Source organism: Mus musculus, chromosome 9, assembly GCF_000001635.26.
Source record: "Mus musculus strain C57BL/6J chromosome 9, GRCm38.p6 C57BL/6J".
NCBI lineage: Eukaryota > Metazoa > Chordata > Mammalia > Rodentia > Muridae > Mus > Mus musculus.
This window is the reverse complement of record NC_000075.6, coordinates 53,955,866-53,977,758: the sequence shown is the minus strand read 5'-3', so window position 1 is coordinate 53,977,758 and position 21,893 is coordinate 53,955,866. Positions and strand designations below refer to the sequence as shown.

Sequence of the window (21,893 nt, the reverse complement as noted above, 5' to 3'; positions counted from 1 at the left end):
AGTTTGGGGTTTTATGGGTTTTTTTGTTTGTTTGTTTTGTCTGTTTGTTTTTCCTGAGACAAGGTCTAACTAAATATATAACCCTGGAACTCTCTATGTAGAACAGGCTGGCCACCAACCCATAGCAATCTGGCTGCTTCGGCCTTCCAGGTGCTGGGTGTAAAGGTGTGCATCACACTTGGCTGCTGCTTCCTTCCTTCCTTCCTTCCTTCCTTCCTTCCTTCTTTCCTTCCTTTCTTCTTCTTCTTCTTCTTCTTCTTCTTCTTCTTCTTCTTCTTCTTCTTCTTCTTCTTCTTCTTCTTCTTCTTCTTCTCCTCCTCCTCCTCCTCCTCCTCCTCCTCCTTCTCCTTCCCCTTCTCCTTCTCCTCCTTCTCCTTCTCCTTCTTCTTCCTCTTCTTCCTCTTCTTCTTCTTTCTTCTTCTTCTTCTTTTCTAAATCCAAAAGTAACTCAAAACCCAGAAGAAAAAAAAGTAAATTTGTGGCTAATGGAAAAATCCATAGACCAGGCAAGGGCCAAGTTAAGTGTCATGATTGTGGAATTTATTCCACGGTTACTAGGAAGACCTGTTAAAAAGAATGTGGTCGGAAGGCCCAGCATTCCTGTAGTCGGTAAACTCACTGAGGATCCCCCACCCACTAGTCATCTGCTAAGTTCTTTAATAAAAAGATGAATGAGATCTAACCCTGGAGGTGCCCACATTATACAGTGTCAAAGTGGTTAGTCATTAGTCATCATGGACACCCATAATCAAACAAGCTTCAGGAGAGCTGGTTCTTAAGCTCAGACAACAACAGGATCGAGCGAAATACTTACACAATCCAGACAGCAGGAAGGTGCAATGAGTCAAATGATATATTTTGGAGAATAACTATTTCTGTAAATACAGATAATACATGAGAAGAGACTCATGAGATTTGGGAATCTCGGTTGACTTTGGCCATTTAACAAATACTGTTCCTCCAATTAGATAATAGATACAATACAACTGCTCTGTCTCCCACAACACACGCCTCCTACTCATTACTTGGGATGGCAAGTTCTTCCTACAAATAATTTGAGATTAGAACAGTTTTAGCTGATGGAATCAAATGAAAGGGGGAAAAAATCAATGGTTTAACAACAGACTAGCAAGGACCCACACATTTTGGTTAGCCTGAGGCCATTATTAATATTATTATCCATTGTTTCAGAGATAAGTCAAGTCTCGGTAGATTCATTTGATGGGTAACACAAAGTCAAAAACAACTTGACCTTTATTCTTGATAATACTCTCCATTTTAGGTATTTGTTGCCTTTCTCTGGTTTTGTGATTGTTATTGGACTCACTATGTAGACCAAGCTGCCCTCAAATTCAGGAAATCCACCTGCCTCTGCTTCCCAAGTGCTGCCGCCATTCTGGCTTGCCTGTCGTTTTCAACAGATTGTAAATTCTCTGAGGAGAAAAACCTGTCTGTCTTATTTGTTGTTGTTTTCTCAGCACATTGTTCCGTGCCTGCACAAAACAGTTGGCTTGGTTGTTTGACCTTCTTATACAGCAGTAACCAACTCTACTATGTGACAGCAGCGTGTCCAGATGATCTCTGACAGCCAGGCATTAACTTGTATTGCAGCCACGTTTCAGAGAAGGTAACATTGATCACAGAGAGTGAGTAGGTCGTCATGAAGGGGAACGGAAAGGGTAAGGTAAACCAGAAGATCGGAACACCACGAGCAAAATCAAAGCCTTTTGAAGAAGTCAGTTTCCCTGTGTTGTTCGGAAACTCTTATCTATGAAGACGTTCTACATAAAACCGAAAATAGGACTGAGGAAGGGTGTGGGTGTTCGGGAGTTCAGCCATTCCACTGCAAGAAGGCAGTGTTCCCCCCAAATAATTGCAGACCAGGATATCTATAATTTATCCCATTATACTTAAACTTGTAATGAGCTGTTGTTTATGAAACCCTCGATGAAACACAGGCCTGGGCCAGGGAAGACCCACCGGGGCTCTCAGTTACACCTAATTAAAGAACTGGCTCTTTGACAACTTCACCTGACCTGTCCAAGAATCAAGAGAGGAAGGGGATGCCTGGGGGGAGTCAGAACACACAGGAAAGCAAGTGAGGGTTGGGTATCTGAATTGGGAGGAGGTAAAAAAACAAATAAACTAAAAACAAACTTTGCCTTCTGGATAATCCACCTCAGAGGAACTGGAGAACATTCCTTGCCCTAGATTCTTCAGGAATCCCACTGACAGGTCTTCCCAGGTTCACAACCCTGGACTTCTTTAGGGGTGGTCGACTCTGACTCCTGCACAGTTAAACTAGGCCACTGCGGCCAAGTGCGCAGTTTTAACCCTTTCTTCCCACATTCTGGCGCGGGGGCCTGAGCTCACTCCTCCCCGCCGCGCCCGCGCCCCGGGGTTCCGCGACTGAGCATGCTCAGTAGCCGCCAGCGTCTTGCTCCCAGGGAAACCTCTGCACGCCCTCCCCAGCTGCTCTCGGTCGCCTCCTCTCTGCCCGCTGCCCAGGGTGCAACCCGGCTTGCAGGGCTCCACGCGACCCAGATTCCCGCCCCGCCCCCGCCCCTCCCGCGCCCGCAGCCAGTGCGGCAGCCGCGGCCGCCTCTGTCCAGCATCCGCTCGGGGACCAGCCGCGGCGATCACGGTCGCTAGTGCGTAGCAGGAGCGAAGGCGGAGATGGAGACCACACTGTTGCGATCCCAGAGCTGCTGAGCCCACCACTGTCTCTGCTCCGGTGAGTCGCGACCCTAGAGGAGCCAAGGGTGAATGCCCTTGGAAAAAAGAGAGGTGGCAGCTGACCTGTGTGTGTAGGGTACAAAATAAATGGGGACAGTGAGGGGACGTGAATGAAAGTGCGCACTACCTGGGTGCCGGAGCGCCCGAGTCACCCAAGACTAAATCCTCTTTCTCATCGTGAGCCGGGAAATAACAACCCGCGGCGCTGCGGGTCAGCGCTGGAAGCTGTTTGCGTCCCTGGGGCGCAGGTCGCCTAGCGACTGAACGCCACTGCTGGTGCTTAGGGAGGAATCCCAAGCGGGAACAAAGAGCGGCCTGGCTGGGGCAAGTGGAGGGTCCTGGCCCCTAAGGAGCCCTCTGTCCTGCCGGTCAGGCCCCGGGGCGGTGCCAGGCGGCAGAGTGGCAGAGCTGTAAACCAGAGGTCTCTGAGCCTCCACCCTGAGCCAGGTCTGCAGGGCTGGCGAGCGCACCTCCTTCTACTCCAGGAAACTCCACTCTTGGAGCATCTCCTGGGCAGGTGCAATTGAACAGGCGGGCGGAGAGCAGCCGTGAGGAGCTGTTAAAACAGGAACAGTGGAGCGAGGTGTGCTGTTTTTCCTAGTGCCTTTATTTCCAAGTGTGGGCACCAACTGCTCCCCCTCGTCGTGTTTCTGCTCAACCTCTAAGTGGCGAGTCCGGTAACAGACCTTATGAATATTTCAGAAACGACCTCACAGACTCGCTCGCTTCAGATCAAGTTTAATGAATATGTGTGTAAGCCTTTCTGCCCCGCACAAACAGATGGAAGCCCAGGCCACTGCTTGGAGCTCTCCAAATTTCATCTCTTTCTTCCCCACCAACAGAGAAAAAGACGTCGCAAATCCCCGCAAGCCTTAGACTGGTGTCATAAATTGGGGCTGTCATTTGGAGAGACCGATTTTAGGCAGCCACCCAGGCTTTGTTCTGCATCTCAGCAGTGTGTGCATGTTGTGTCGGTCGCTTGACAACCGTCCTTAACTGCTATTGCCAATATGGTGGAAAGCAGGTAGTAGCATGCCTACATTGGAATAAACGTCATAGTTCCTTGTTGTCTTATGACAACACGGAGTAACAACAGTCTTGGTCATTCTCTCCCTAGAAGTTTCATTTGAGATCAATCTGGTTGAAATTTTGCCAAAGGCACACATTTTTGTTTTTCCTCACCCTTAGGAGATATTTCTTCTTACCCTCTCTTATGGGAAAAGATGAGTGCTTTCTCTGTAAGACATTGAGGTTAAAAACAGCAAAATAATGTTTTATTTCAGGGCACTTTTTGGATTGTAGCAGACTTACGCTTTGAACTACGTAACTCGTGTTGCGCCATCACAATTAACCAGTAAACTGACACACTGCCTAGTTGTCAGTATCCTAAGGTGGATTTACAGACAGTCAGCTCCCCCGGCCCAACCCCAGGTGTGTGGGAGACACATAGGTAATCTTGACCCATCTATAAGGAATTCTTTTGTTGGCCAAGAACTCAAGCCTTCTTGTGAAGAATAAGAGAGACAGTAATTCTCTCTTGCAAGTCTGCACACACAAGGAGGAGGCGGAGGGGCTTCAGTTTGCATACTTAGGCTTCATATTTAGGAAAGGTCCTTCCTACAGAGACCTACCGCAGTTACATCACAGGCTCCACCTCCGCCTGCCAGGCTGCTTCTCCCAGTCGGAGGTCAGTGTGTGTTGCTGTGTTCAATTAATGAAGATTTAAAAAAAAAACTGAAATGAAAATTTGCTCCTTTTCTCTATTGTGTCTTGCTGATTCAACTAAAACATATATGAATGCTAGCTTTCCAAGAGATTTTGACACCAGCGTCACATGTCTGTGCTATTGTGCTGAAAAATCATTGATAGGTGGTATTATAAAGGAATTCCATTTCTATAGAATTAACAAAATAAGGGAACTATTATGTAACAGGCAACATCTCCTAGAGCAAGTCACCAAACCGCTCAGAAATAAACCCAGCTGCGTTCACAGATGTAAAAATCTGGCTAATTGGGAAGTTTGCAGAGCTCAGACACAACTCCCAGGTGTGTCAATGAAGCTGACCCCACATCCTCCAAGGTTTTTTTTTTTTTTTAATCATTTTTAGAGTTGTTGGATTTAGCAAATAAAAATTTAGGTTGCTTCACTAAATTTTAATTTCAAATCAGCAGCAGATACTGTTTGAATTTAAATATGTCACTATGATACTTGGAATTATACTTTTAAAATTATTAGTTGTTTCTCTGAAATTTAGTTTGGATTGGGAAGACTTTTTTTTCTTCTGGAAACCCTATAATGAAAACATTTCTTTCCTCCCTTTTTGGGTCACTTATGGGTTGAAAAAACAAAGTGGAGCAGAAGTCATATGCTGTTCTGCAGACAATCTGGGGCAAGCTCAGCTCTTGAGCTATAGAGAGTAACTCATGCCTGAAAGTGGGGATTCTCTGTTCTGCACATATTTGCCAAATACTTCTTGTTAGGTTCTGTGGGAATTGCCAAGAATCCAAAGATGAGAAGAAACAGGGACTAGGGATGGATTTACATCAACTTATGTAGGAGTTGCTTTGCCAGAAGTGTGAGGTGTGTTTGTGTGTGTGTGTGTGTGTGTGTGTGTGTGTGTGTGTGTGTGTGTAATGTAAGAGACTGGGGAAGACACAGAATTCTGCTAGACATCTCCACTCAAAAAATGATATCTTCAGCTGTCCAACAGTGTTGACAGGAATGGCCTCAGATATGAGAATGAGTTCTTATCATGGGAGAAAGGTGTGAAGAGAGAGACAGATGGAACTACAAGTTACAGGGTTTTACCCACTGGCCTCAGTTAGAAAAACAAAATGGCCTCTGATGTCCTGAATACAGTGTTTCACAGCACCCTCCTCCCCATCTGTCTTCCTGCGCTTACATTGTTTTCTCCCCCCCCCAAGAAATACTTTTAAATAGTTCTTAATGGGAAAGATGAAGGAACTGAGATGAGACACAAGTAGGGACTGGCAAATGGCAGTCTGGGCAAAGGTATATCACTGCATTTAAAAAAAAATAAAAAACTTTTAAATTTATTTTAATTATTAATGCATGTGAGTGTTCTGCCTACAGGTATGTCTGCACATGTATGTCTGTATACCAAATGTGTGCCTGGTACCCTTGGGGACCAAAAGAGGACAATGGATCTTCTGGGACTGAAATTACAGTTGGTTGTGAGCTCCCATGTGGGTGCTAGGATCCGAACCTGGGTCCTCTTAAAGAATAGCCTATGCCCTTAACCAATGAGCCACCTCTCTGGCTCCTCTCACTGTATACTAAAAAGCAGGTGACCTGTTCTTTAACTGACATTATTGGGTCCTCTTTCATTATTCCACTATTATCCTGGTCTCTTCAGATTAAACCAAACCAAACCAAACCAAACCAAACCAAACCAAACCAAACAAACAAACAAACAAAAAGATCACCCACAGTATTCAAATGCATTGTTCCTTTACATTTTTACTTTTATATAAATGTAGATATTTAAATGTGTCCTTTGAGGTGCCAATCAATATTCCGTTTCTTTTGGTACAATTACTTGAAATAAGATAAGCATATGTTTGGGTTTTAGGAAATCTGTTGCTCTAAGTGAGAAAAGACATTAAATTGCTATCATTTTCTGTTTCAGTTGAATTATCTTTGAGGAAGCAGATGCCAGTGATGGAAAGAAAGTATATCTTACAAAAATAACACCATGTGAAAGTGACCATATGCTTGTAGTATCAGAGACTACCTACTTAGTGTTCTGAAGGAAATTAATTCCTAAACAATGCCACAGCAAACACAACTGTGTCTGTAAAGACACTCAGAGTACTATGCAGATCATCAGCGGAGGACGCCGCTTGCATGTGTGGAGGTTGAAGGTTAAACCCATGCAGTTCTTGTAGAGACCAGCTACTCATCCCTTCATGATTCTAACTGGCAAACTCCAATGCTCATGAATAGAATGCCAATTTAGATTACCCTTCCATCAGGAAACATAGTTATTCAGCAATTTCCATCAGAAGAGCCTCAAGTGTGTGGCTAATTTTCACTTTTTTTTTTTCTTTTTAAAATGGTGCTGGGGAGGACACCTGCTGTTTTATGCCAGACAAAACACTTTTGTACGGAGCTGTATTAGATCCATAAATGAAAAAAAAATCTTTTTATTTTGAGACAGTTTCACTAAGTATGCAGGATGGCCTTGAACTTTCTCTGTAGTCAAGGAAGGCCCTGAACATGTAATCCCCGTGCCTCAGTCTTAAATAACTGGGATTAACAGGTCCACCTCAGAATGTAACATAAATTCTCAAAAATCATAAGAATTACCCTACACTGAAACATATCATGAAATAGTCTTATTGAATAAATGATCATCCTATAAGATGGAACAGAAAAATGCTCTAATCTAGAAACTTACACCAGTCCTTTTTTGCAGAAAGTCAAACATTTTTCTGCCATAATTCTGCGATTATGTGTGAGAGAGAAAAACTATGACCAAGGGACATACTGAAATGATTAAATTCCAAGGCAATTAGGTCACATTTTCAACCAAGTTTCCTGTGGACACACACAGCTCATTATGAGAAGATTTACTGCAGTGATCCCCAGAGATAGGTGATGGGGTCTGTCACCCAGAGAGCCTCGGGTGACACCGGATGCTCCGTCTAAGTCCTTGGTAAACATTCTGAATCCAAGATTCTATGTACGGAATGTTCTTGCACCCCAAGTGCATGTAACCTTCCAGCTCCCTTGTGCTGACTGTGGGAAAATAGCAGTGTATCTTAACAACAGTTTCTTTGCTATAAAACACAAGGTATAAAAGTTATAAATAATGATGATATGATGCCAACCCTAATGTCTGTATCTATAAAATAATCTCGAGTCCTTGCTGAGGTTTCAATAGCTGAGTAGTTTTGCTCTCAAATAAATTAGAAAACTTATATTAAGTAAGTATGTTCTATATGATGTTTCCCCTGGCATTGAAATGATAACACAGATTGGATTTTCTTAATTTTTACATTTTAGAAGTGAAACAGTTTGCTTGTTACCTAACTAGAATTTATTAAGTTCCTCTTCAAAATTAGTGTCAGCTGGAGGTGGCAGTGCACACACCTTTAGTCTCAGCACTTAGGGGGCACAGGCAAGTAGATCTCTATTCATTCAAGGCCAGCTTGGTGCACATAATTACTTTTTGGCCAGGCAGGAACCCTATCTCAAAAAAAAAAAAAGTCTCAGACACACAAATCCCCCCAAACCAAAAAGACCAAAAATTAGTCTCTAATAATGAAGATGGACCATACAGAGAAGACAATGTCAAGCCTTATGATCTCACGTTGACCACTAGGCTCCACATATTGGAAGATGTGAACCAGACCCAGCAGGTTGTCCTCTGATCTCCACAGGCACTGTGATGCGTGATTGTGTACATTCAAATACACATACACACCCATGTACACACACACCAAACCAAAGAAAGCTAAAGAAGTAAGAGTGCTTTTTACGATCAGTCACAAGGAAGCCAATGACGCAGATTCAGGGTTCTTCGCATACTATTGCAATGACGTTTCCATTTTAATTATTAGGTTGAACTTATTCATTAAAACACCTGACATAAGAGCTTACTTAAGCCACTCTCCTCCCTAATTTTCCTTGTGCAACTAGTTGGTGAAAAAAAAAAAAAACTGACTCTATACAAATATCTGTGTCTATGTATATGTAAGGGTACCAGTGTCCTCAGAAGCCAAGAGGACATCAAATCTCCTGGCACTAGAGTTACAGACAGTTGACGTGGGTGTAAGAACTATAGCCCTCTGAAACAGCAGTGTGTATCCCAGACCACTGTACCATCCCTCCGGCTCCTGCCATATGTTTTAAAGGTTTTGTTCATGATGAAACCAATCATTTATTTACCTCACAGATGTTTTGATTTGAAACATTATTCTAACAGATATCATTAAAGACAGGAACTCCGTTCCCTACATCATTTTTTTTCTACCTGCCAGTTGGCATTGTAAATATTTACAGTGTAAATCAGTCATTGAAGTGAGCATATTTATTGTATAAATATATATTTCCCCTTTTCACTTAAAGCAGAGAGATAGTCTATTCAGAATTTGAAAGACACATTTTCTAAAAAATTGTATAATGTAGTAGACCCTTGTTTTCTTGTTTTGTTTTTATTTGTTCTGTTTTTTGAAACAGGGTCTCTCTATTATGGAGGTGTGGCTGGCCTTGAACTCACAGAGATCCTCCTGCCTCTGCTTCCCAAGTGCTGGGGTTGAGGGTGTATACTGCCATGCTGCACCTTGACATCTACCTTTTAAATGTAATATCTTTATTTATTCTTTGAGAATTTTATATAATTAAACAATGAATTTTCATGATCCACCTTTCCTCCCTCCTCCAACTCCTACCAAACCCTTCCAACACACCCTCTCCCAAATTCATGTTATTTTATGTCTTGTTTTGTATGCTTCTTTCTTTCTCTTTTTTTTCTTCCTTTTTTCTTCTTTTTTAATACCTCACTGAGTCAAATTAGTGCTATTCATCTTCCTATGGGTCTGAGGCCATCCACTGGAGGAAAATGGGCAGCTTATCAGCATCCAAGTCTACCAGCAGCCATACCCCTAAAAGAACAATGATTCTCTCTCCTCTGGTGGTCATTAATGGTCAATAGTTCCTTAGCTAAAGATGCCGCCTTCTGAGCACTGCCGGTATCCAAGCCCCCACCTATATCCTAGCCCTGCCCACATCCAAATGGAATTTTGACTGTCCTGATCTGCTGTAGTCATGAGCTGCTGTGTGTTCAGCAGTGCGATGATGATGTCATGTCCAGACTGCATTCCACAGCACTCTTCCCATGCTCCAGTGACTGCATTCTTTCTGCTCCCTCCACCATGATGTTTCCCGAGTCTTGGCAGGGGAGCAGTTGTTATCTGATTCGGCCTGAGCACCCACAGCCATTTATTCTCAGCACTTGGCCCAATTTTGAGTCTTTGTATTAACTGCTGCCCATTACAAAAAGAAACTTCTCTGACCAAGGTTGGGAGAAGCACTAATATGAGTGTAACAGATATTTAGAGTGCAATTTGACAACAGGACCACTTGGCAAAATGGCAAGGACGGGTTCCTCCTGTGCCCTACAGCGCTCTCAGAGACAGGCTTACAGGATCTGGCATGTATTGCCCCTTGTGGAGCATGCCTGACATCCAATTAGAAAACAGTTGGTTACCTCCAGAACAGACACTCCACTCTTGTGCCAGCAGCCTAGCTTGCTTGGCAGGTCGGTTTTGTATTATGCAGGATCTAGCGCTAGGTAAGACTTGTGTCTTTTCTCTCCCAGTGGCTTGCATAACACCTTCTAGCACTGCAAAAACTGACCAGCAGGAGAGAAGTTTCCTGATCAGTTCCAGATGGATTTCTCTAAATCCGACAACCAAAGTGGGACACTTAGGTTTTAATTTTAAAGTGTCTCTAGCCTGAAGATCCATTAGAATTTTAAAGCTTTAAAAAATGTAAGCAATTACTTTTGGTTGTGAAACTTTAATCATAGGGTACCTTAAAACGGTAAGCAGTCATTAGAACTGTGTTAATTGAGAGGTGTATTACATGCCATGATTTAAAAGCCCTTTATTAAAATGCCTAACATAGAATGCCTTCATATCTGCTCTGTGTATAATGTGTGCATAGCCCAACGTGTGAACCCAATAAATACCAATCAGGATTTAACAAGACAGGAGGGTACAGCTTAGATGCCTTTCTATACTGTACCAGATATCTCCTTAACTATTCTTTTAAATGATAGTTTATCTAGAAATGTATGTGATAGATTCATATTTACATATATATATGGGGACAGAGCTTGTCAATTAGCTTCTTGAACAATCTGAGAGTGAGATACAGGAATTAAATCTGAGATGTGGTTTCACGCTGGCCAACTATGTTGACAAACTGGGGAAACAGTTCACTTTCAAATTCCATATTGGCCATAATATATTTACTTTATCAATGATCCAGATCTACATAGGCCATTGTGAGCTTCTCAAAAAAAAAAGAGAGAGAGAATTTGGATAATAATCTGTATCCAACTTGATATTTCTTGGCCCAGAAAAAAATCAAGACTAATATTATGCTATTAAAAGGATGGATATGAAGTTCATTTATGATTTAAAATCAGTTCCAAGGCCAGAGTGTGGAAGTATGAGCTCAGCTACTGTAGGACCATGGAAACAGTTTTAGTTCACTGACTACGAGCAGATGGGTTTATAAATGATCCAAGCTCAAATCAAAGAGGGTCATAAAGAAAATGTACAGCACACACTCTATAAAGTGACTCACTTGGGACATCTCGGGAGGAGTAAGAAGAAAGAATGATCTCCCTGAGTTGGACTTGGGCTCAGATAACCTAAAAAATCACCATTGTAGGTTTCAAATTGAGTTCCTAGGTGTTTGCACATGTGTCTGCAAGTGTCTAACTCAACTAAACAAACTATATGTAACAGATCGCTATTGTACCTCTGTCCTTCATTTTAAAATTAATTTATAACTTTATTATTTTACACTTAATTATTGCCTAGACCACTAACAGTCATAAATCAATCAACAAGTAAATAAGTGCATCTATTCTGTGACTGCCACTGGGTTATTTCCAGGATATTCTTTAATTATGTAATTCATATTTGAAATTGTTCATTCTAAAGGATGGTGATGTTTTTCAGCAGCCATAAAATTAGGCGTGTGTCTTAAGTTGTGCATCTAATAGAGCATGACAGTGGGTGTGTAGTCTCCAGCATCTCTCTGCATCATGATTTGGCTTTCAGGGACATTTGTTTATACTGTAGAATGGACATTTGTTGCTCTTTTTAAACAGGGGCTTCAAAATCCTATTTTATACTGAGGACTGTATTCATTGTTATACAGAGAAGCAGAACCAACGGGAGATAGGCACATTTGTGCACACACATACACATTCTCTCTCTCTCTCTCTCTCTCTCTCTCTCTCTCTCTCTCTCTCTCTCTCTCTCTCTCTCTCTCTCTCTCTCTCCCCGTGTGTGTGTGTGTGTGTGTGTGTGCAGATTTATTATGAAGAATGGGCTCTGTTGATTATAGCAGCTGAAAAGTTCACATTCTGTTGTCTGCAAACCAGAGACCCAGAGAAGCTGTTATAATTCTACCCAAGGGCAAGAAGACACCACTGTCTCAGCCCATTATGTGAAAGTCAAGTCCCTCCTCCTCCTTTTTGTTACATGTGGACCCATAGCAGATTGGCTAAATCAACCTACACTGGGAAGAGAAGCATGCTTTATTGAGTGTAGGGATTCAAGCACTGATGTTATACAGAAGGTAGAATCAGAGCCTTACTTACCCAGAAATAATGTAATAAGAACGCCTTGCCCCAATCAAGTTGACACATGAAATTAACCACCACAGGACTCTCCAGCATTACAAAACAGATCCCACTTTTCACAACAGGAGTTGGAAGTGCCAAATGTTTCCCTTTTCACACAGGTTTGAGCCTTAGACCTGTTTCTATTATCCATTCCAGGGGTTGCAGCCATTAGGGCCCCTCTACCAGTGCTAGACAGTGTGGAAGCAGTACCAGCCTGGTGGTGACAATAGAGGTTTCTTTTTTTTTTTTTTTTTTCCATTTTTTATTAGGTATTTAGCTCATTTACATTTCCAATGCTATACCAAAAGTCCCCCTTACCCACCCACCCCCACTCCCCTACCCACCCACTCCCCCCCTTTGGCCCTGGCGTTCCCCTGTACCGGGGCACACAAAGTCTGCGTGTCCAATGGGCCTCTCTTTCCAGTGATGGCCGACTAGGCCATCTTTTGATATATATGCAGCTAGAGTCAAGAGCTCCGGGGTACTGGTTAGTTCATAATGTTGTTCCACCTATAGGGTTGAAGATCCCTTTAGCTCCTTGGGTACTTTCTCTAGCTCCTCCATTGGGAGCCCTGTGATCCATCCATTAGCTGACTGTGAGCATCCACTTCTGTGTTTGCTAGGCCCCGGCATAGTCTCACAAGAGACAGCTACATCTGGGTCCTTTCGATAAAATCTTGCTAGTATATGCAATGGTGTCAGCGTTTGGATGCTGATTATGGGGTGGATCCCTGGGTATGGCAGTCTCTACATGGTCCATCCTTTCATCTCAGCTCCAAACTTTGTTTCTGTAACTCCTTCCATGGGTGTTTTGTTCCCACTTCTAAGGAGGGGCATAGTGTCCACACTTCAGTCTTCATTTTTCTTGAGTTTCATGTGTTTAGGAAATTGTATCTTATATCGTGGGTATCCTAGGTTTTGGGCTAGTATCCACTTATCAGTGAGTACATATTGTGTGAGTTCCTTTGTGATTGTGTTACCTCACTCAGGATGATGCTCTCCAGGTCCATCCATTTGGCTAGGAATTTCATAAATTCATTCTTTTTAATAGCTGAGTAGTACTCCATTGTGTAGATGTACCACATTTTCTGTATCCATTCCTCTGTTGAGGGGCATCTGGGTTCCTTCCAGTTTCTGGCTATTATAAATAAGGCTGCTATGAACATAGTGGAGCATGTGTCCTTCTTACCAGTTGGGGCTTCTTCTGGATATATGCCCAGGAGAGGTATTGCTGGATCCTCCGGTAGTACTATGTCCAATTTTCTGAGGAACCGCCAGACTGATTTCCAGAGTGGTTGTACAAGCCTGCAATTCCACCAACAATGGAGGAGTGTTCCTCTTTCTCCACATCCTCGCCAGCATCTGCTGTCACCTGAATTTTTGATCTTAGCCATTCTCACTGGTGTGAGGTGGAATCTCAGGGTTGTTTTGATTTGCATTTCCCTGATGATTAAGGATGTTGAACATTTTTTCAGGTGCTTCTCTGCCATTCGGTATTCCTCAGGTGAGAATTCTTTGTTCAGTTCTGAGCCCCATTTTTTAAGGGGGTTATTTGATTTTCTGAGGTCCACCTTCTTGAGTTCTTTATATATGTTGGATATTAGTCCCCTATCTGATTTAGGATAGGTAAAGATCCTTTCCCAGTCTGTTGGTGGTCTTTTTGTCTTATAGACAGTGTCTTTTGCCTTGCAGAAACTTTGGAGTTTCATTAGGTCCCATTTGTCAATTCTCGATCTTACAGCACAAGCCATTGCTGTTCTGTTCAGGAATTTTTCCCCTGTGCCCATATCTTCAAGGCTTTTCCCCACTTTCTCCTCTATAAGTTTCAGTGTCTCTGGTTTTATGTGAAGTTCCTTGATCCACTTAGATTTGACCTTAGTACAAGGAGATAAGTATGGATCGATTCGCATTCTTCTACATGATAACAACCAGTTGTGCCAGCACCAATTGTTGAAAATGCTGTCTTTCTTCCACTGGATGGTTTTGGCTCCCTTGTCGAAGATCAAGTGACCATAGGTGTGTGGGTTCATTTCTGGGTCTTCAATTCTATTCCATTGGTCCACTTGTCTGTCTCTATACCAGTACCATGCAGTTTTTATCACAATTGCTCTGTAGTAAAGCTTTAGGTCAGGCATGGTGATTCCACCAGAGGTTCTTTTATCCTTGAGAAGAGTTTTTGCTATCCTCGGTTTTTTGTTATTCCAGATGAATTTGCAAATTGCTCCTTCTAATTCGTTGAAGAATTGAGTTGGAATTTTAATGGGGATTGCATTGAATCTGTAGATTGCTTTTGGCAAGATAGCCATTTTTACAATGTTGGTCCTGCCAATCCATGAGCATGGGAGATCTTTCCATCTTCTGAGATCTTCTTTAATTTCTTTCTTCAGGGACTTGAAGTTTTTATCATACAGATCTTTCACTTCCTTCGTTAGAGTCACGCCGAGATATTTTATATTATTTGTGGCTATTGAGAAGGGTGTTGTTTCCCTAATTTCTTTCTCAGCCTGTTTATTCTTTGTGTAGAGAAAGGCCATTGACTTGTTTGAGTTAATTTTATATCCAGCTACTTCACCGAAGCTGTCTATCAGGTTTAGGAGTTCTCTGGTGGAATTTTTAGGGTCACTTATATATACTATCATATCATCTGCAAAAAGTGATATTTTGACTTCCTCTTTTCCAATTTGTATCCCCTTGATCTCCTTTTGTTGTCGAATTGCTCTGGCTAATACTTCAAGTACTATGTTGAAAAGGTAGGGAGAAAGTGGGCAGCCTTGTCTAGTCCCTGATTTTAGTGGGATTGCTTCCAGCTTCTCTCCATTTACTTTGATGTTGGCTACTGGTTTGCTGTAGATTGCTTTTATCATGTTTAGGTATTGGCCTTGAATTCCTGATCTTTCCAGAACTTTTATCATGAATGGGTGTTGGATCTTGTCAAATGCTTTTTCTGCATCTAACGAGATGATCATGTGGTTTTTGTCTTTGAGTTTGTTTATATAATGGATTACATTGATGGATTTTCGTATATTAAACCATCCCTGCATCCCTGGAATAAAACCTACTTGGTCAGGATGGATGATTGCTTTAATGTGTTCTTGGATTCGGTTAGCGAGAATTTTATTAAGGATTTTTGCATCGATGTTCATAAGAGAAATTGGTCTGAAGTTCTCTATCTTTGTTGGATCTTTCTGTGGTTTAGGTATCAGAGTAATAGTGGCTTCATAAAATGAGTTGGGTAGAATACCTTCTACTTCTATCTTGTGAAAAAGTTTGTGCAGAACTGGAGTTAGATCTTCTTTGAAGGTCTGATAGAACTCTGCACTAAACCCGTCTGGTCCTGGGCTTTTTTTGGCTGGGAGACTATTAATAACTGCTTCTATTTCTTTAGGGGATATGGGACTGTTTAGAAGGTCAACTTGATCCTGATTCAACTTTGGTACCTGGTATCTGTCCAGAAATTTGTCCATTTCGTCCAGGTTTTCCAATTTTGTTGAGTATAGCCTTTTGTAGAAGGATCTGATGGTGTTTTGGATTTCTTCAGGATCTGTTGTTATGTCTCCCTTTTCATTTCTGATTTTGTTAATTAGGATTTTGTCCCTGTGCCCTTTAGTGAGTCTAGCTAAGGGTTTATCTATCTTGTTGATTTTCTCAAAGAACCAACTCCTCGTTTGGTTAATTCTTTGAATAGTTCTTCTTGTTTCCACTTGGTTGATTTCACCCCTGAGTTTGATTATTTCCTGCCGTCTACTCCTCTTGGGTGAATTTGCTTCCTTTTTTTCTAGAGCTTTTAGATGTGTTGTCAAGCTGCTAGTATGTGCTCTCTCCCGTTTTTTCTTGAAGGCACTCATAGCTATGAGTTTCCCTCTTAGAAATGCTTTCATTGTGTCCCAAAGGTTTGGGTACGTTGTGGCTTCATTTTCATTAAACTCTAAAAAGTCTTTAATTTCTTTCTTTATTCCTTCCTTGACCAAGGTATCATTGAGAAGAGTGTTGTTCAGTTTCCATGTGAATGTTGGCTTTCTGTTATTTATTTTGTTATTGAAGATCAGCCTTAGTGCATGGTGATCTGATAGGATACATGGGACAATTTCAATATTTTTGAATCTGTTGAGGCCTGATTTGTGACCTATTATGTGGTCAATTTTGGAGAAGGTACCATGAGGTGCTGAGAAGAAGGTATATCCTTTTGTTTTAGGGAAAAATGTTCTGTAGATATCTGTCAGATCCATTTGTTTCATCACTTCTGTTAGTTTCAGTGTGTCCCTGTTTAGTTTCTGTTTCCATGATCTGTCCATTGGTGAAAGTGGTGTGTTGAAGTCTCCCACTATTATTGTGTGAGGCGCAATGTGTGCTTTGAGCTTTACTAAAGTTTCTTTAGTGAATGTGGCTGCTCTTGTATTTGGAGCATAGATATTCAGAATTGAGAGTTCCTCTTGGAGGATTTTACCTTTGATGAGAATGAAGTGTCCCTCCTTGTCTTTTTTGATGACTTTGGGTTGGAAGTCAATCTTATCAGATATTAGGATGGCTACTCCTGCTTGTTTCTTCATACCATTTGCTTGGAAAATTGTTTTCCAGCCTTTCATTCTGAGGTAGTGTCTATCTTTTTCTCTGAGATGAGTTTCCTGTAAGCAGCAAAATGTTGGGTCTTGTTTGTGTAGCCAGTTTGTTAGTCTATGTCTTTTTATTGGCGAGTTGAGACCATTGATGTTAAGAGATATTAAGGAAAAGTAATTGTTGCTTCCTGTTATTTTAGTTGTTAAAGGTGGCATTCTGTTCTTGTGGCTGTCTTCTTTTAGGTTTGTTGAGGGATTACCTTCTTGTTTTTTCTAGGGCGTTGTTCCCGTTCTTGTATTGGTTTTTTTCTGTTATTATCCTTTGAAGGGCTGGATTCGTGGAGAGATAATGCGTGAATTTGGTTTTGTCGTGGAATACTTTGGTTTCTCCCTCTATGATAATTGAGAGTTTGGCTGGGTATAGTAGCCTGGGCTGCAGTTTGTGTTCTCTTAGTGTCTGTATAACATCTGTCCAGGCTCTTCTGGCTTTCATAGTCTCTGGTGAAAAATCTGGTGTAATTCTGATAGGCTTGCCTTTATATGTTACTTGACCTTTTTCCCTTACTGCTTTTAGTATTCTATCTTTATTTAATGCATTTGATGTTCTGATTATTATGTGTCGGGAGGAATTTCTTTTCTGGTCCAGTCTATTTGGAGTTCTGTAGGCTTCTTGTATGTTCATATGCATCTCATTCTTTAGATTTGGGAAGTTTTCTTCAATAATTTTGTTGAAGATGTTTGCTGGACCTTTGAGTTGAAAATCTTCATTCTCATCCACTCCTATTATCCGTATGTTTGGTCTTCTTATTGTGTCCTGGATTTCCTGGATATTTTGAGTTAGGATCTTTTTGCATTTTCCATTTTCTTTGATTGTTGTGCCGATGTTCTCTATGGAATCTTCTGCACCTGAGATTCTCTCTTCCATCTCTTGTATTCTGTTGCTGATGCTCAAATCTATGGTTCCAGATTTCTTTCCTAGGGTTTCTATCTCTAGTGTTGCCTCGCTTTGAGTTTTCTTTATTGTGTCTACTTCCCTTTTTAGGTCTAGTATGGTTTTGTTCATTTCCATCACCTGTTTGTATGTTTTTTCCTCTTTTTCTGTAAGGACTTCTACCTGTTTGATTGTGTTTTCCTGTTTTTCTTTAAGGACTTGTAACTCTTTAGCAGTGTTCTCCTGTATTTCTTTAAGTGATTTATTAAAGTCCTTCTTGATGTCCTCTACCATCATCATGAGATATGCTTTTAAATCTAGGTCTAGGTTCTCAGGTGTGTTGGGGTTCCCTGGACTGGGCGAAGTGGGTGTGCTGGGTTCTGGTGATGGTGAGTGGTCTTGGTTCCTGTTAGTAAGATTCCTCCGTTTACCTTTCGCCATCTGGTAATCTCTGGAGTTAGTAGTTATAGTTGACTCTGTTTAGAGATTGTTCTTCTGGTGATTCTGTTACCGTCTATCAGCAGACCTGGGAGACAGATTCTCTCCTCTGAGTTTCAGTGCTCAGAGCACTCTCTGCTGGCAAGCTCTCTTACAGGGAAGGTGCGCAGATATCTTGTATTTGGACCTCCTCCTGGCCGAAGAAGAAGGCCCAAAACAGGACCTTTCTCAGACACTGTGTTGCTTTGGCAGTTCCCAGGTGGTACAGACTCTCACCTAAGCAGACTAAATTCCTAAGTTCCTTGGAGTCCCGGGACCAAGATGGCGACCGCTGCTGCTGTGACTTAGGTCGCCTCCCCAGCCGGGCGGGCACCTGTCCTCTGGTCCGGAAGGTGGCCGGCTGTCCCCGGCCCACACAGGGTGCTGCCTCAGCGCCTCTGTGCTTCTGCCTGTTCCAGAAGCTGTCAGGTTCTCTGGCGCACCCTCTCACCTGTTCAGACTAATTTCCTAAGTTCGGCGGGTCCCGGACCCTAGAGGTTTCTTTAAAGGGCTGCTTTTATGTCATATGTCGCATGTTAAACCCCCCCCCTTTTTTTTTGCTATATACTCTCCAAACCTGATTTCTTTGCCCACCTGGAAATCTGAGGAAATAACTTATGACTAATTTTCTACTTACATGAGAGAGTGCGAGTTTGTTTTGTTTGGATTTGGGTTTTTGAGACAGTAGTCCAGACTGGCTTTGAACTCTTGTCAATCTACCTTCCTTAGCTTCTTGAGTGTTGGGATTATAGGTAAGCTCTATCTTGACCCACTAGTTTCTGTTTCTGCAATAGTAAACCCTACATGGGACTCATCCCATGCAGATGGAGGGGTATTCACCAGCCACTAGGACTCAAGGAGTACAAGACATTCTGAGAGGCTCAAGGTGGGAGAGATGTTTATCCATTCTCAAAGTGTTCATGAGGGAAGTCACCTTGCTGGGCATATAGTGGTCGAGAGACAAGTAAAAAAAGGTAAGGACCTTAATGGCAAACTGAAGGTATAGACATGAATCTGTGAGCACAGTGATTTTAAGAATGGCTCCACTTTGAAAGTGGGAGGTTGGTATACCAAAGGATATTTCTTAGAACAATATATGTTGTGTTTCATCTCTTCCAAGAGGCAACAATTTTCTTTCCTTTTTAATGTTTAAAGTTTGGAAGTTGCTCAAGTGTGTCATGCCTTGGTCACCACCATTCTGTTCCTGGAGGTCTCCCCAACCGTATTTAGCCGAACTAGGGTGTCACTGAAACACACAATCATCGTCTGAGTAAAAGGCTCAGTAAGGAACTGGGGAGATGGCTCAGTCTATAAAGCACTTGGCACACAAATGTGGAGACCTGAGTCTGGAGCTCCATGTAAAAACCCAGGTGCAGTGCCTGCAGTCCCAGAGTGGAGGAGGTGGAGATTAGAGGGTTCCTGGGGTTCCTGATCTTGCCAAATGAGTGAGTTCTGGGTTCAGTGAGAGACTCTGTCTTAAAATGGTGTCTTAGTCAGGGTTTCTATTCCTGCACAAACATCATGACCAAGAAGCAAGTTGGGGAGGAAAGGGTTTATTTGGCTTACACTTCCATACTGCTGTTCATCACCAAGGAAGTCAGGACTGGAACTCAAGCAGGTCAGGAAGCAGGAGCTGATGCAGAGGCCATGGAAGGATGTTCTTTACTAGCCTGCCTCACCTGGCTTGCTCGGCCTGCTCTCTTATAGAACCAAGACTACCAGCCCAGAGATGATCCCACTCACAAGGGGCCTTTCCCCCTTGATCACTAATTGAAAAAATGCCTTACAGCTGAATCTTGTGGAGGCATTTCCTCAACTGAAGCTCCTTTCTCTGTGATAACTCCAGCTGTGTCAAGTTGACACAAAACTAGCCAGTACAAATGGGGTGGGAGGGGGGTAAGGAAGGAAGCAGCAAGCAGTTGAAGAAACCTATGTCTCCTCTGTCTCTCACGGCCACCTACACTCATGTGCATATATCCAGCGACAGATGTGCACACATACACAAAACTAAAACTAAGAAAATAAATACACAAAGGGGGGCTGTATTTATACCAGGGTAAGGCTTTCACATTTCTTAAAACATCACAATAGTAAGACTTGACCGTACAACCTCCGTTCCTTCTCCACTCCAAATTTGTATTTATCAAGAAAAAACATTTCATTTTAATGTGAGAAGCCATGTCCACATATTTACCAGCCTTTGTTGTGGCCTTCCTTTAGAATTTTAATTTTCAAGTTGAAAATATCGAGGATATTTTGCGTCAAGTACACTATTCTATTTTTAGACTTCCCCGGGGTCTTTGAAAAGTCAGAGACAGATTCCATCAACTGTGCTCGCCCATCCTTCACTGCCTTGAGAGGCAGACAAGCAAAGCGTGTGCTGCTGAAGCCAGTCATGAGCGGATTTATGGGCGGCCTCGACTTCTCCAGCGAATGTGGACAGCCATTGCTATAAATCACAAAATAAGCCCCAGATGAGTGTTTACGTCTGAGGAAGGGAAAAGCCTCCCGAGTTGTCGTGTTCATGCATGTCAGCAGGGCAGTTCTGAAGCTGACTGCCCAGGAAGGAGGAAAAAGGGCTCTGGAACTTGGCCTCAGGGTGATGGTTAGGTGTGAGCATGACACCTCTAGTGGATATCTCAGTGCCATGTGTGACCAGTCACTGTTGCATTACAAAGACTCTCTCCCCTCCCTCGGAGTGGTGAGTTTCCGTATTGCTAGTTTTCAGTCCTTATGTGAATACCTTAAACCCCAAATTGCACTTTATCCATGCTCCAAATGTACACCACAGCCTTAGGATCTTTTCTTCTCTTCTTCTCCATTCCACTCTGCCTCTCCATTGCCTTACTAATTCCTTCCGTCCCCTGTCTTTTTTTCTTGAATGTGTTCTCTTGTTTACATTATATCCTTTTAAAGTCATGAGTCTCTCATCTTTCCTTGTAGAGATTCCTTACTTCTCAGGACTTGATCAGATATGAAGCAGGCTGAAAATAGACATTGTCTGAATTTGCTAATTTAGATCTATTTATTCACCCAACCTAAATCTGACGCTAGGCCCGTTTGATCTGGAAGGATTGATGGAGCTCTTGTTTGGTTTGTGGCTCTGCCTGCCACAGCAGTTCAGGCAGGTTATTTTTGCCCAGACTCCTCACCCACAATCTCTGTCCTTGCTTGGTGTCCCATGCAGATGTGTTTCCTGCTGCCATGCTCATTTTGGAGAGGGATTATTTTCCCCTAATTTTTTTTTGGAAAGCATCTATAGACAAGCATACATGCAGAGCATAGTAAAGAGTTGATGTGAGCTGAGTTCATCTGATCTTTAAACCACATCAGCTTTGGGAGTTTGTTGGTGTGAGCCTTTCCCAGAGCACTCACGTTTTTCCCTCCATTTTGTCTTCTCTACCTAAACATACTGAGGATGAGGTGGGTCAAAAAGAAACACATCTATTTCTTTTTCTTAAAACAATACTTATTTTGCATTTACTTTATGTGAGGGTGTTTTTACCTGCATTATATATCTATGCTCCACATGCAAACAGTGCCTAGGGAGACCAGAAGAGGGTGCAGCATCCCCTGGAGCTAGCACTATGCCACCATGTGAGTACTGGGAATCAAACCTGGTCCTCTGGAAGAGCAGCCAGTACTCTTAACCACTGAGCCATCTCTCCGGGCCCACTTTATGTCTGTTTTTAGTAGATTCCTAAATCTCTCCCTGACTGAAGAATGCCATCTCTGTTTTTATTGTATCACATTCTTAAAACGCTGTAAACACGCAAAGTCAGATGTCCCTGGAAGCTGGTCTCC

The 21,893-nt window shown here is 42.3% G+C and overlaps 1 protein-coding gene across 4 annotated transcripts in view; it reads left to right on the top strand.

Annotated features, from left to right (window-relative positions):
* Positions 1-2,330: 2,330 nt before the first annotated feature.
* The window catches only part of Elmod1 (ELMO/CED-12 domain containing 1), a 63,972-nt gene continuing 44,409 nt past the window's right edge, over positions 2,331-21,893 (top strand). For 2 of the 4 annotated variants that reach the window (XM_006511207.4, XM_006511206.4), the window contains exon 1: positions 2,415-2,734. The gene's annotated coding sequence lies outside the window, so the exon portion shown is untranslated. Of the gene's footprint in view, positions 2,735-21,893 lie in introns of all 4 variants that reach the window. The other 2 variants (XM_006511205.4, NM_177769.4) reach the window with 2 other exon arrangements.